The 14,351-nt window shown below is 42.6% G+C and overlaps 1 protein-coding gene across 2 annotated transcripts in view; it reads left to right on the forward strand.

The window, feature by feature from the left end:
* Positions 1 to 14,351, forward strand: part of LOC137374648 (interferon gamma receptor 2-like) — a 73,105-nt gene that overhangs the window by 10,343 nt on the left and 48,411 nt on the right. The window lies entirely within an intron of this gene.

The following is a 14,351-nucleotide window of genomic DNA, read 5'->3' on the forward strand; positions in this document are numbered from 1 at the left end:
AAAAGAGGACTTTTTTTAACCCTCCCCCCGCCTCCTCCACCACACTTCTACCTGAGGCTGAGGCTACAGCCTACTCCAGAGTGCTCTCCACCCAACTGGAAGCCAAGCCTGTCAGTCAGGCTTGGACCTACCAAGGTGAAAGCAGGAAAGTTAAAACTCTGCAGCATGCAGGGAAACCCAGACTTCCAGGTTTCCCATCTAACACTGCGCACACACCCCTGCCTGTGTTAGCCTGCACCACCCCCCAACACCCCATTCCCCTCTCAATATTGGGGCCAAAGTGTCCAGGATTTCGGTTATTTGATCCTAATGGTTACTGACTGACTTTGGAGGTTGGGAGCCTCCAGGATATGGACATACCTTATGTTATAAAATACCAGCCTTCAACAATATGTACCAAATCATTAATTAATTTGTTGCCATGTAGGCCCCCACCTGCCAAGAATGAGAGACACATTATTTCGCCACATGAACATTAAAAACTTAAAAATTTTGCTGGGAAGAAAAGAGGGCCTATCGCAAGGAATTGCCAGGGCCCTCGCCAGAAAGACCTTTTTTGCACACTAGCAGACAATGTTGGAACAAAGGACCCAGTCTGTGCTTCTCCAATACACAGAAGACCTGGTCAGACCAGTTAAGTCACATGACTAACTGGCTGTTGCAGAATTTGAACTTGCCACAGAGAGTTTGAACTCAGAAAGCTGTTTGCTCTTGGACTGAAAAGATCTCTCTCCTGTCTGCTCCCATCTCTTTCTCACGAATCAGACGACCCATTGAAGACACATGAACCACAAGAGAGAAAAGTCTCCTCCAGTAAACAAGGTTTAAGAAGAATACTGGACCCCAACGAAAAGCTAGACTACCTAAAATCAAGGACTACAGAGAGCTCGAAGCACAGTAAAAATCCCTCTTCAGAGATTGCCTCAAACTTCTCTACTTTATTTTTCTTCTCTTTTCTGTCTCTATTTGCATGTGCATATCGTGTATGCATGCTAGCGTGGGTTGTGGTTATTTATTAAAACTTAAACTCTAAGAAAACCTGGTTGTGCTCATTTCTTTGCCTTATAATTGGAACGTGGTGAACAAGGATTCACCAAGGGGGAGCTCAAAGCAGTGTGTTTAAAAATTAAACCCTGTGACCAGGTGAAGACAGTAAACGACCCCTAGACACTTTTCTTAACTGGTCGTAACACTGTGTAAGTATTTGTAATGAGTGAAAAGAAGCTTGACGATGCATTTTATTATCAATAGAATGTTATATCTTGGGGAACAGCTATTGCCTTGCATGTGATATTGTTAAATCCACTCAGAGTACAGCTAAACTTTGCCAATGGCAACGACTTCCGTCATGATGGATGATCTGACCAATCTCTTTTATTTGCATTTGCCCTATCAGTTAACTTGGCAACTTGTGGCCCTTTCACTTCCTGTCCAAATTATTACCAGTTATTGTATTTTCTGGACAGTTCTAGCTGTTTCCCAGAATGACACTGGGGAAGTTCTGGTGCTCAATTAATTTTCAGAAATTTCTGTATTTGGATGAAAGACAAAAGTCATCCTAATTTATGAATATGTTAAATCTTAACTGCTGTATTTGCTCTGAAGGAATGGAAACAGGAATTGTTATAGATCAACATTTACACAATCAAGTCAAAGTTAGATTTGATTGATTTAAAGTTTTAGATACCAAGTAAAGCTTTATCTTGTAAACCGTAGCGCGGAGTCAACTCCCCTTTGGCCCCTTTATTCCCTTCGCCCACTTGATCCTGGACATCACGTGGGACTAAGTCCTCTTAATTCAGGCTCAGGCTGGGTGTTTGGGATATCGGGGTTACAGGAGAGCCACTCTCCACCTAATCCACCGGCTACGGTTAATGGCTTAGTACAAAGAGGAGGAAACTCAGTCCTTTCTTTAACTAACAATTTACTTTATTCACATTGTTGTACAATGTAAGAATGAGGCTTATACACTTGGTTAGACAAAAGCATGCAACTCAAACTGGGTTATACAGTTAATGACAAAGCTAGCTAGAATCGATACGCATACCCACTAGATTCCTCTGACCTTCCCTGACCTAGTCACAGAAAACAAAGGATAATACCCGAAAAAGGGGAGAGCTGACGCTGGCCAGGCGTTACGTTCTCTCTCTCTTTTACGTCGTCGCCGCGTTGCTCACGCAGGGTCTTCCACTTCCACGATGGTTGGTCTCCAGAGTTGCTTGCTGGCTCTATGCCCGAGATTCTCCATACTTATTCTCTTTCTTATCTCTTCGCGCTGTGCTGTCTCTTTCCTGTTGGTTTAGGCCTGCTCACCTCGATCGTATCTTCTCCTTATTGGCCTAGGCCCAAAGCCCCCGGTATCACTCCGTGTCCAAATAAGGCTCTATTCTTGTGATCTCTCCCTTGTCTTTCACATAAATTAATTAGTTCAAACTGGTTTTTATCAGCACAGGCCAGTGTCTGACCTCAGGTTACTTCAGTTCACAAGCTATTCAGCAGTTTGTAACAGATTCAGTACTTCTTGCAGCCTCTGGCCAACAATCTGGAGGAAGAACCTTCTCCAATATGTTCCTAAAGCAAACTATTGCACACTTGAAATGTTAACTTATTTATTCTTGCAACAGGTGCTGAGTGTTTCCAGCATTTTCTGTTTTTATTCTCAAGGATATCCCGGGTCTTAGATAGACCATATGTGGAGTACTGATACAGTTCTGGTCTCCATATTACAAAAAACACTGAAGAAAGGATGGCACCAGAACTGAAGGGTACAGCAATCAAGTGAGACTGTAATGGCTGAGAGGTGACCTGATCGTATTTTTGAAAATTGTGCAGGGGTTCGATGAAGTAGAAATAGAGATGTTTTCATTGGTGGGGGAGCCCAATCTAGGAACCATGAATATAAGTTAATCACTAATAAATCCAATAATGAATTTGAGAGGGGTGGAAATGTGGAACGCGCTACCACGTGGAGTTGTTGGGGCATAACATAGATGTATTCAAAAAGAAAGTTAGACAAGTACATGAGGGAGAAAGGAATAAAAGGATAAGTTGATAGTGTGAGATGAAGTAAGGCGGGAGGAGGCTCATGTGCGGGATAAACAGTGGCATAAACCTCTTGGGCCAAATGGCCTGTTTCTTTGCCGTAAAATACTATGTAATATTTTCCTGTAACCCGTCTAATATTCGGTCACCCACCTTGACCTTGTCGTGTCCTGTAGCTCCCTTACTTCCTTGGTCTTGATCACTAACAAGGTCATCTCTGACCACTTCGTTGTATCCCTCACCGCCCATCGCTCCTTAATCCTGTGCAACCTCACTTCCTTCTGCGACTGCCGTTGGAATAAACTCTCAATCCGGTCACTGACAACTGCATTTTAAAACTCCCAACTGCCTGCACTGGCACTCCATTCGCTACTATATGTCATTAGCTATTGATTAACTCAACTGTTCCTTTATGTCCACTTTTGAAACCCTATTCTGCAGCAAAACCTTTATTCTTTCCCATTGTGACTGTTTCCCTTAGTATGGTCCAGCCAATCTTTGCTTCTTCCATTTCTAGGTGTCAGACATGAGCATATCTGGTGCGTTATTAGTTTGACCATGCAACATCTGATCTGGCTGGGCCGCACCATGCACTATCATGCCTCAGTCTCCTCTACCAAAACCACTCATCACTTCAGGATTATCCTTTTTTCTGCTGTCAACCATAAACCTCTTTTCCAACCTCACCTTCAACAACATTTCATTATTTAGCATGGCATTCAGTTTTTCCCTTTATGCCTCTGTGAAGCATTTTGGGCTGCTTTTCTACATTAAACATACTATATAAATGCAAGGTATTGTTGTGGCATTACATTTTAGGCTTGGCAAATGAATGAAAAAGGAATGGTAACCATTTATTGTGTAATGTCTTGTATTGGCAAGTAAGAGAGGTGTTTAGTATGTCATGATAGAGTGCAGATTGCTCTTTGAATATGGAGGAGGAGAAACTTCAAGGGAATGCAGAGGGACTTTTAATGGATGGAAGAGTGATTTCAGCAATGTGAGTCACTTCTTTACTCAAAGATTTGAATTCTTTATTTAAAAGGTGCCAGGTAAAGTAGTGGAGGCAAACACAGTAGGGACACTCAAAATGCAATTAAATGCGACAGCTGTGCCTCAGAGGATTTAATAACATTTTCTCATCTGTTTAATTTTCTTATAAGGAGAGGGAAGTCTTGGAAATATAGGGAGGATGGAGAGCTTGTCACAAAGAGACATAGGGTAAGAAGATCATGAAAATTACAGAAACTGGGGAGGATGGATCTTGGGGAGGCAAGCTGAGTCTAGGAAACAGGAGGAATCTGTGCTCAGGGAATTTTTTTTATACTTGTGTCTGGAATTTCTGGAAAATTGTCCAGTGGGGGATTGGTGGAACCCCCAGAAAAGCAGTCTAAATGGCAAAAAATGGCCAGTAACGTCGTTCTCTCCAGGGTTTGTGCCGAAGATACAATGGGAGATCAGGAGAATCACATAGAAATTCAGGCCCATAGTGTATTTCCTGACCAGCCCTGTCCCTAAATAAGAACCTAATGTTCTTGTACTAGATTTTTCTGTGAACTTTTTAAATTCAGGCATTAACCCAAGGTTGACAGCTGCTTTGAAATAAATGCACAGATAAATTTAAGATGAGAATATCGGGAGAGAAATTCCTTTGTGTATTAGCAGAACGTCAGTTCCCTGGGGGCAGACAGCACAGCAGGGCATTCTTCATTGATCTAATTGGAGAACACTGTGCAGTTAGTGGCCCACAACACTGCCAGGGGCTCAATGTCAGTCTGTATAGCAGCACTACGTGAATGGATTTCTCCCCCAATTAAGTGCTTGTATAGGAAGAATGTTCATTAGAAAATATACTACATAGACAGGTGGAGTAGGATCTCTGAAGCTTAGAACAGGCTAGAGTGGGAGAAGGGACAGCTTGTATCATCTGGTTGGTCCCCAACAAATTTAAAATTGTGGGAAAATGGACACTAACTCTTTTTCAAGTTGTTGATTTCTCTCCATTTTGGCTGAATAACAAATTTCCTGGTACATAAACTCTAACATGTACTTCAAAATGCTTGTTTTTTTTATCAAGATGGGGAGTTTCTGTTGCTGTGGAAGAAGTGAAATATCTGTTCTGCAAATTTGCCCTTTTTTGGAAACTTTTGGTACTGTTTCTTTTCTGACTTTCTGTGCTGAGAAATTTGGGAACTCTGTGCTTACTTTGTGCATAATTCACCTCAGAGAGCGTTCATTAGTTTTAGTTTTCATTTGTGTGAATTTGTGGTACAGACAGTGGCTAGTTTTGAAGAGGGTGGGGGTGGAGTTTGATAGCCGAGGTAAATAAAGATTGGTATTAGAGTGATGGAGCCACAGACTGAGGAGGGAAATGGGAAAAATGGAGGCAAATCTCCCAAGCAAAAATGTTGCGGGGGAGGGGATTTTCCAAGGCAAGGAGAGGCCGGTTCGGGTGCGTGCAGGGAGTTAAATCCCCTAAAAATGACATTCGGCAAGATCCCAACATCAGCCTGGCTACTTCTGGGTTTCACTGGGAAGGGGAGATTGAAGGTAAGCAGGAACCCCCATGCAGCTGTCAGGTAAGGTATTTAAATATTATAATTGGTAATTAAGTGCTGTTGAAACACTCAATTCTAGCTTTACCAGCTAGATCACCAGTTTCCTGACCGTTCAGCAACTCACCAGGGTCACAGAGGCGCGTGTACATCTGGGAGTTCTTCAGTGAAACCGACAAACTGTGAAGGCTTTAGTCAGTTACATGGAAGAGCTGCAGCCCTGTCCAGGTGAGAGACTGCTGCTCAAAGCACTTACTCTCTCAGAGTACTATCACTGCTTGAGAAGGGATTACCAATTTCTTGGAAGGTACTTCACCTGTCCAGCACTTCACTCAACTTCAGCTGCACTTCCCTGCAGCCAGCCTTCACCCCAGCACAGGAGCAGCACCTTGCACCTCAGATGAGGGACAAGAGAAGCAGCAGCAGGAACAACACCAGTTGCCTTCTCCTCAGCCACATGTCCTTCCGTACAGCAGAGGGAATGGACACAGAGATTCAGCTGGAAGCAGGTGAGACCTCTATCACAAGGTCTACAGGTAAAGGATCAACTCTCCATATGTCTGAGCACCAGTGCCTTAGGAGGCTCAGGCTCTCGCAGCAGGTCGCTGCTGACATCTACAGTCTCCGAGAACAAGACTTCCCTCCCAGTGAGCAGGTGGGCACACATTGCCTGCTATATTGGAGGCCCACCTCCCCCTCACCCCACCTCCCCCTCACCCCACCCTGGGTCTCTGCCTCTCACCAAGGTTGTATGCTGTCTTCTGCAAGGAGAGAAAGCAGAGAGTGATGAGTGTTTGTAATGGCTTGTGTGGAAAGCAGGGGAGGGCAACATTGTGCAGGGTGACTGTGAGGCATGGTTGCAAGAGGGCAGTAAGATGTGTGAGTGTTGGCTGTTCAGATGGGGAAGTGATGTGCCTGGAGAGAGAGGAATGAGTGGAGCTGCAAGATGTGTTGTCCTAAGGAGTGCTTTGCAGGAGAATGCTGGGAAAGTCAGTGTGTGAAAGTTGGCACCTGAAAGTGTTATGCCATTCACCTTTCCTGCCCTCCTGAGGCCCTGGATCCTCTTGGTGCACAGTCTCTAGGTTGGAGGGATCACACTTCATCTGCTGATTTCCTCAACCATTTTCATCTATGCCTGCTTGGTAGTAGAGGTTGTTCTCTTCCTCCTGTCCTTGGGAGGATTCACCTCACAGCAGGCCCTCAGATCCCACAGCAGGACCTCCAGGTAAGAGTGAGAGACCTAGGGAGCAGCCTTCCCAAGTCTCCTCTCCATTTCTCTGGTTGCTGCTACCTCAAAAATCCAAGTGCTGGTTAGCCCTTGTAACCCATGGCGTGGGTTTAATTGGACTTCCTTCCTTTGACAGATCCAGCATATAATCCCGTCCGCCCTCCTTGAGTGGCCAGGGAACCCAGAGGCTGGGCTAATGCTGTGGCTCAGTTAAAGAGCCTTGGCAAAGCCCGCTCTTTCACCAATTGGGTCCCTGACCCTCTACAGGTTCCATCGTTTGGCCGTGTATTGTCATGGGCTAGATTTTGCAGTCATTGAGGAAGTGACGGTCCTTGGCGCCGACCTTGAAGAAAGCTGTTCATAAAGATTTAGCAATCTCTGTGGCATGGACTTCCCCTTTCCAGATGGCAATTTAAATCTGGTGCCAGGCCGAGGAGATCACCGAGCTTCCACAGCAGTGATGTCAGCAAGCAGGGTAGGAAGCCAATCATATTGCAGTATTCTCACAGACCGTAAACTAGGAAGTCAAAAGCATTGATTAGCTATCACTTTTAATTTCAATTTTCTGATAACGAAATAAATGATTATGATTGGATTCAGATGGTAAAATGTCACAAACTTCGAAAAAAGAATTTTGTGGATTTTTTTATCATAATGGGAAAGTTGATATTTCACATGTTAAATTAGCTTTTCAAGGCCACTGTGTGTGTTTAACAGTAATTATGAACTTACTGCACTGTTTAAAAACCCAGTTACACTTCATTCAACAAGTTGTAAATTTTTCAAGGGTTTTTACAGTGAGACTAAAAGTGGAAGTTTTGTCAATTCACTGATTGCTTAGGGATTGCAGTCTTGGGGGTCCTCAACAGCACACCTGCCAGAGGAGCATAGAATCACTGACAGCAGTTTACATAGAACATAGAACATTACAGCGCGGTACAGGCCCTTTGGCCCTCGATGTTCTGGACTTTCACGTTACTTTGTGCATATTTGAGCTCACGAAGTTGCTGTCAGATTCAGTGGTGGCTGGTGATAGTTTCACTGTCATTGCCACCACAAAATCCAGGCCGATGGGTACAATTTACAAAATGCACTGCAGCAATTTGCCAAGGCATCCTCGACATGTGCGGTCTCTACCGCTTAGAAGGAGCAGGGCAACAGGCACATGGGAGTACCAATACCTGCAAGTTCCCCTCAAAGTCACACACCATCCTGACTTGGAAATATATTGTCTTTCATCCACTGTCGCTGGGTCAAAATCCTAGAGCTCCCTCCTGAACAGCACTGTGGGCGTACCAATAAACGCTGGACTGCAGCTGTTCAAGAAGGCAGCTCACCGCCACAACCTTCTGAAGGGCATTTAGGGATGGGCAATAAATTCTGGCCTAGCCAGTGACGCCAATGTCCCATGAACAAATGGAACAAAAGTGTGCTGAAATTCTGGATTAGGTGAGTTAATTCTGCTGCTGGGGACAGAAACTTTTCCGATCTGTCAGGGCTCTGCCTGCAACATAGCTCTATTTTCTGTGTGAAAATGCAACCTGCATTCTTTTCAGTTGAAGTTGAAGCTTTGCCTTACAATTCTGTTTGTGTGTCTGTCAAGGGATACGGGGAGAAAGCAGGAACAGGTTACTGCGTTTGGATGATCAGCCATGATCATATTGATGGGCCAAATGGCCTACTCCTGCTCCTATTTTTCTGTTTCTATATTCCAGAAATGTTCAGCTTTTTGGACGACTGATGCGGCAATGTTACTCTGTCTGTTGACTGCTTTGCTGAGGGGAATCCTTGTAACATTTCTATGTTTTAGCTAAGGTCACATACCATGTTTGTCAGTATCTGTAATATGAAAAAACAACTTCAAATTTCAGGTATTGAACGCTTGTTCAACCATCCCAGCGGGCAAGCATTAAAGGAACAAAAATAAAATAGCTGTATATGGGTGATGCAAAAATGAGGGGAAAACAAAAAAGAATCTTCTAAAATGGAGAGGAATAAGGAGGATAGAGAAAATGGATTGAAATTGCTCAAGTCAATGTTCAGATATAAGGATTGCAGGGTTCAGGTTTTTCAATAGTAAGAAGCACCACTGGGCTAAGTTCTATAAGGCTACAATCCTTGCACATAGCCTCATTAAATGAAAGTGCAGCTCAGAGACCAGGCTATTACTCTACATTCCCCCAATTCTCTAACCTGCGATTTCACCCTGTGAGATTTCGTGGCAGGATCACAACCTCGCTGAATTTGCTCTAGTGTTCCTGACGTCTGTGTTGTATGAGATGGAACAATGCAAGAGACGAAAGATGAGAAAATCAGATGGGGAATGGGGGAAGGTTCAAATGAAGAGCCACAGGACAACCAGGATGAGGGGGAGATCGAGTTGTTGTTTATATATCAGCTGGCAACTTTTAACCTCTTTCCGGAGTATTAAATGCCTCTGTAGCTGTTGTCAATATACCCGAGGCTTGACTTCAATCTATTGTTCTGCTCTGCCTCTCTGCTTTACAGCAGCTAACTTACCCTCTAGTTTCCAGTTCTGGTGAAGGGTTATACCTAAAATGCTAATCTATCTTGTCTCTATTTCCAGATACTATCGTACCTGTTTTGTACCTCCAGTATTTTCTAGCTTTCAAAATTTCCAACTTTGTTACTTTTTTTACATCTCTACTTAAACACACATTTGGTTAACATTTTAAGCAGACTGCTTATTGAATTTGTTGAAGTGTTTTCTTTGTATCGGTGTCTGTCTCTCTTATATCTTTTTCTCTCTCTACTCGTGCCTCTCCAAGAATTGGCTGTTGTGATTGCCTACATAACTGCAGTGACTATACTTCAAAAAATAATTAATTGGCTGTGAAGTTCTAGTTCGGAAAGGATGGTAAAAAATGAGAACGGGGATTTAAGAAAAGTGTACAAATTAATGCAAATAACTGAAATGTTATCTTAATAAACAAATTATAGAACCGATTATCTGGTCATTATCTCATTGCTGTTTGTAGGAGCTTGCTGTGCGCAAATTGGCTGTCACGTTTCCTACATTACAACAGCGGCTGCACTTCAAAAGCACTTAATTGGCTGTAAATCTCTTTGGGATGCCCTGAGGTGATATATAAATGCACGTCTTTCGTTTAACTGGTTGGTGAATTGCTACACGGGAGTGTAGATGAGGTGTATAACTAGAAGATCAAAAAGTGGCAGTTAGAAGAATTTTTTTGCATCACTAGTTATTAAAACATGGAATGATATTGAGGACATTGTGACTAGTGAGGCAGAGACCATTATGTCATTTTAAAGTGTAATTATGTACGTTTTTGAAAAGGAAATGTATGAGAGGATGTGACGATAGAGGGAGATGGGTTTGTTACATAATATTTACAACACAGAAACAGGCCATGCAGCCCACTAAGTCTGTGCAGATGTTTATGCTGCTTCTCCCACCTTTCTTCATTTAATCCCATCGACAGATTCTTCTGTGCCTTTCTCCTTCACCTGACTTCCCCTTAAATGCATTTATGTTCTCATCAAGGATTAGAGTAGATATCTCTAGCACAGCTACATGGATGATGGGCCACAAGACCTGCTTCTGTGCTGTTGGTTCTGAAATGAGTTCTTCTCTAATATATTCTTGCTCTTTCTGGTCCCCCCACCTTTGCGGACACGACATGACAGAGAAAATGTTTGAAATGCGGTTAAAATTTTGATTTTAGTTTTTCAGTCAAAACTATTACAACATGTAGGAGCAGATGCAGCTAGTGCGTGACCATGCCATCTGAACTCAGAAACAGTTAAGTTCTTCATAACAAATATTACCTGCAGCCTTTAAATAATCATTTTCTGCAACCTTATTCAACCGTGTGAAGTCGAGTTCAGGTCTATGAGAAGACACTGTGCGTCAAGGAGGAAATTCTTCTGTCTGCTCTTTTAACAATTCAGTCACCCCTATTTAAAATAGCATGAAAGGAGTTTAATACAAATGCATTAACGCCTGTCTTACCAATATTGCACAGCACGATTTCTAGGTACAAATGTACTAAAAAAAGTTGGAGCCATCTCAGCAGCCTACAGACCAGAGACTGGGAGTAAATTTGAAAGAGGAATTAATGAAAATGAATCTGGTCATAAGAAATGCTGTCCGCAACCAATGTGACTGTCATACTGTAGTGTAAAAATCCTATATTTACAATAATGTTTCATAGTTAATGGCAGTAATTTGTTCACTTTTCTTAAATCCCTATTCTCTACCATCCTTTCCTAACTAGAATATGCCCCAAGGATATAGGTCAGTTTCCTAATCTCAGCCAGGTGCTCATTATTCGGGTGTGAGCTATGATAGTAAGTGTCAGCAGGCTATCAGAATCGATCACTGCTAACTGCAGTGTCTCCTCAGGCCCAGCTTTAGCCTCATACCCACAGTCATTGGCTGTTTTTGATGGGGCTTGTGTCCATCTGGTGCTTGATCAAATTCTAATGTGTGTATAATGAAGAACATTAATGATTATACTGTACACAGGAGAACATAGCATTGTGAAATAAATGTATTAGAAACATTTTGCAGGAGTCTTCCTAAAGGCCAGATTGTACTTATTTTAACCCTTGTGCACTTCTCCATCGATTGTAACTGTGGAGTCTTGGAATCCCCTGTTGCCCAGTCCAGAATTGGAGGGGAAAGGGCATTTAGATTAGATTAGATTAGAGATTAGAGATACAGCACTGAAACAGGCCCTTCGGCCCACCGAGTCTGTGCCGAACATCAACCACCCATTTATACTAATCCTACACTAATCCCATATTCCTACCAAACATCCCCACCTGTCCCTATATTTCCCTACCACCTACCTATACTAGTGACAATTTATAATGGCCAATTTACCTATCAACCTGCAAGTCTTTTGGCTTGTGGGAGGAAACCGGAGCACCCGGAGAAAACCCACGCAGACACATGGAGAACTTGCAAACTCCACACAGGCAGTACCCAGAATCGAACCCGGGTCCCTGGAGCTGTGAGGCTGCGGTGCTAACCACTGCGCCACTGTGCCGCCCCTTCTTTAAGAAGTTTTGCACATGTGTGAATGGGTTTGCTGTTACATACACATAGCAGCAGTTCAAATTTCACAATTTGAAAAATAGATATTTACTTATTGTTTTTCTAATTGTCAAAATTATTGGGCAGCCATCTCCGAAATTGGATTTTCCACTTCAGAGCCAATTGAGAGATCAACTGACTTTTGTTTTAAAAGTGGGGAGGAGGGCAGCTGATCTCCTCTTTGAGGATTAATGTGTGCATTGACCCCCATGTGCCACAACTGTTCACTCACCTTAACAGTTAATTGTTCGCAATTCTTGTGTGCGCGAAGGCACTTTGAACCTGAACATGGAGATTAACAATCTTCAATGTACAGTCATCAATGCAAGAGATCCGACTGCTCCTCCAAGTCTTCGGGGGACACTCTATTGCCATCGCCTACATCTAGGTAATAAAAAACTGGCATTCATGTAGTGCCTTTCACAAACTTGGGTTGGCTCAAAGCATTTTACAGCCAATTAAGTATTTTTGAAGTGTAGTCAGTGTTGTAATGTAGAGAAACTCGGCAGCTAATTTGTGTTCAGCAAAGTTCCACATGCAGTTGTGAGATACATGACCAGATGAGTTGTTTTAAGTGAAGTTGCTTGAAGGGTAAATATTGGCCAGGACATCGGGAGAACTCCCGTTCTTCGAATAGTGCCATGAAATCCTTTACATCTACCTGAGTGGGAAGGCAGGGCATTGGTTTGCTATCTCATCCAAAAAGCTTTCCTCTGACAATGTAGCACTCCCTCTGTATTGCACTGAAGTGTCAGCCTGGATTATGTACTCAGAGTGGGGCTTGAACATACAACCTTCTGACTCAGCGGTGAGAGTACTACCACTGATTCAAGGCTGACGTCAACCAGTGGTTCTTATGATATTCTGTGGTGGGAGGGCATCCTCTAAATTTTCCATCCGCCTACTGAAGAAACAGATCAGTTCAAACTACAGCGAAAGTACCGAAGTAAATGTGATACCATTACATCGTGTTATGAAGGTGCCTCTGTGTTTTGTTAAATATATTTTTTAAGGATTCATTTTTGAAAGATTGAAGAAATGTTAAACTTTGGGGTTTGCAAAGGGGGTCATGTAAAGGCCACTTGACTTTGAAAAACAGTCTCTGGAAATGTTTTTTTAAAGGGGCACTGAGAGGTCTTGTGAGGAAAACAAGCCTTTCCAGGAAACCACTTCCAGCAACAACAACAAGCCTTTCCGGGAAACCACCTGACTTCCAGCTCAATAAACAACAGAGAACTTTGGACACCTGGAGAAATGTTTTACAAAGAAGTGACAGGTCAAGATTGATAGAGGTCAAAGGGTTGACCTCCTATTGTCGCTTTTGAATTGTTTTGAGTTGGTGTTGAACTGTACAAAAAAGGCAGGGAACTTCCAAGGAGTGACGAGAACTTGTAAGGGCAGAAGAGAAGACCACAACCCTGCTAAGCTTTCTAGCACCTTTCTCAAAGACCCTGAGAAGTCCACTGTGTCAAATCATCTTGTCCTCTGTCTTTGAAGAAAAGTCTGTTAAATTAATTCTCAACACTGTCTGAAAAGAACTGTTCTAAAAGGTCTCAGTGACCTGTCTATGTGTACTTGGAAGCTAGACTGTATACCAGTTTTGGAACACAACATATCTCATCTGTTTTTTTTCTTCAAGAATGAGCAAGTATTCAGCCTAAGTGTTTTTTATTGTCTTTTTTTTAATAACAGAGTTCTAAATAACAGTTCCTTTTATTTTTTCCGGTTGTGTGTGTGTGAGTGGCTAAGGTAAAAAGGGAAATTTAATATTTCATTGCTTGTGTTTATGCTTTACTTCATTACTGGTTAAGACTTATTTTATAATACACTGATAATTTTGTTGTTTATTAAAGAAACCTGGTTATTGTATTTTATTCTTGGAATAAAATAGTCTGTGATTGACCGAATCGGTAAATGGGAAAAAATTTAAATGTATGTGTGACCTGTGGAGAAGTGGAACTAGAACAAACAGTGCACTCCTCCCGCCTCAGTCGTAACATTCACCCAACAGCTGGCATAGTTTCTCTTTAAAAAGGAATGGTCCCCACTCCCCATCCAACTGGAAGGAAATTCTGGAAGCAAAAAGCGCCATGACCAACCTAATTACCATATGTAAACAGCTTCCATAGCCATCAAGTTCTTCACAGCCAACCCTTTAGAGGGAGTTCCCATTATTTTTTCATTGCTTAAAGCCCAGGAGCTTGGAGTTTCAGGTATTGCAGTGCTGGTGTCTTTTACCAGCAGCATAAACTGGAATCCGCATAAGATGAGTTTCTTATTCAAGGGATTTATTCATGTAGGGACATCTTGATAGTGAAGGAATTCAACTCAGGGACCTCCTAATACTTAACCACAGGAATACGTTAACCCACAAACAGTGCAGAGTGGATATCTCCACCCAGCTTATCTCAACTTAGTCCTCTACCCAAGGAACACTCTTCAC

This window comes from Heterodontus francisci, chromosome 10, assembly GCF_036365525.1.
Source record: "Heterodontus francisci isolate sHetFra1 chromosome 10, sHetFra1.hap1, whole genome shotgun sequence".
NCBI lineage: Eukaryota > Metazoa > Chordata > Chondrichthyes > Heterodontiformes > Heterodontidae > Heterodontus > Heterodontus francisci.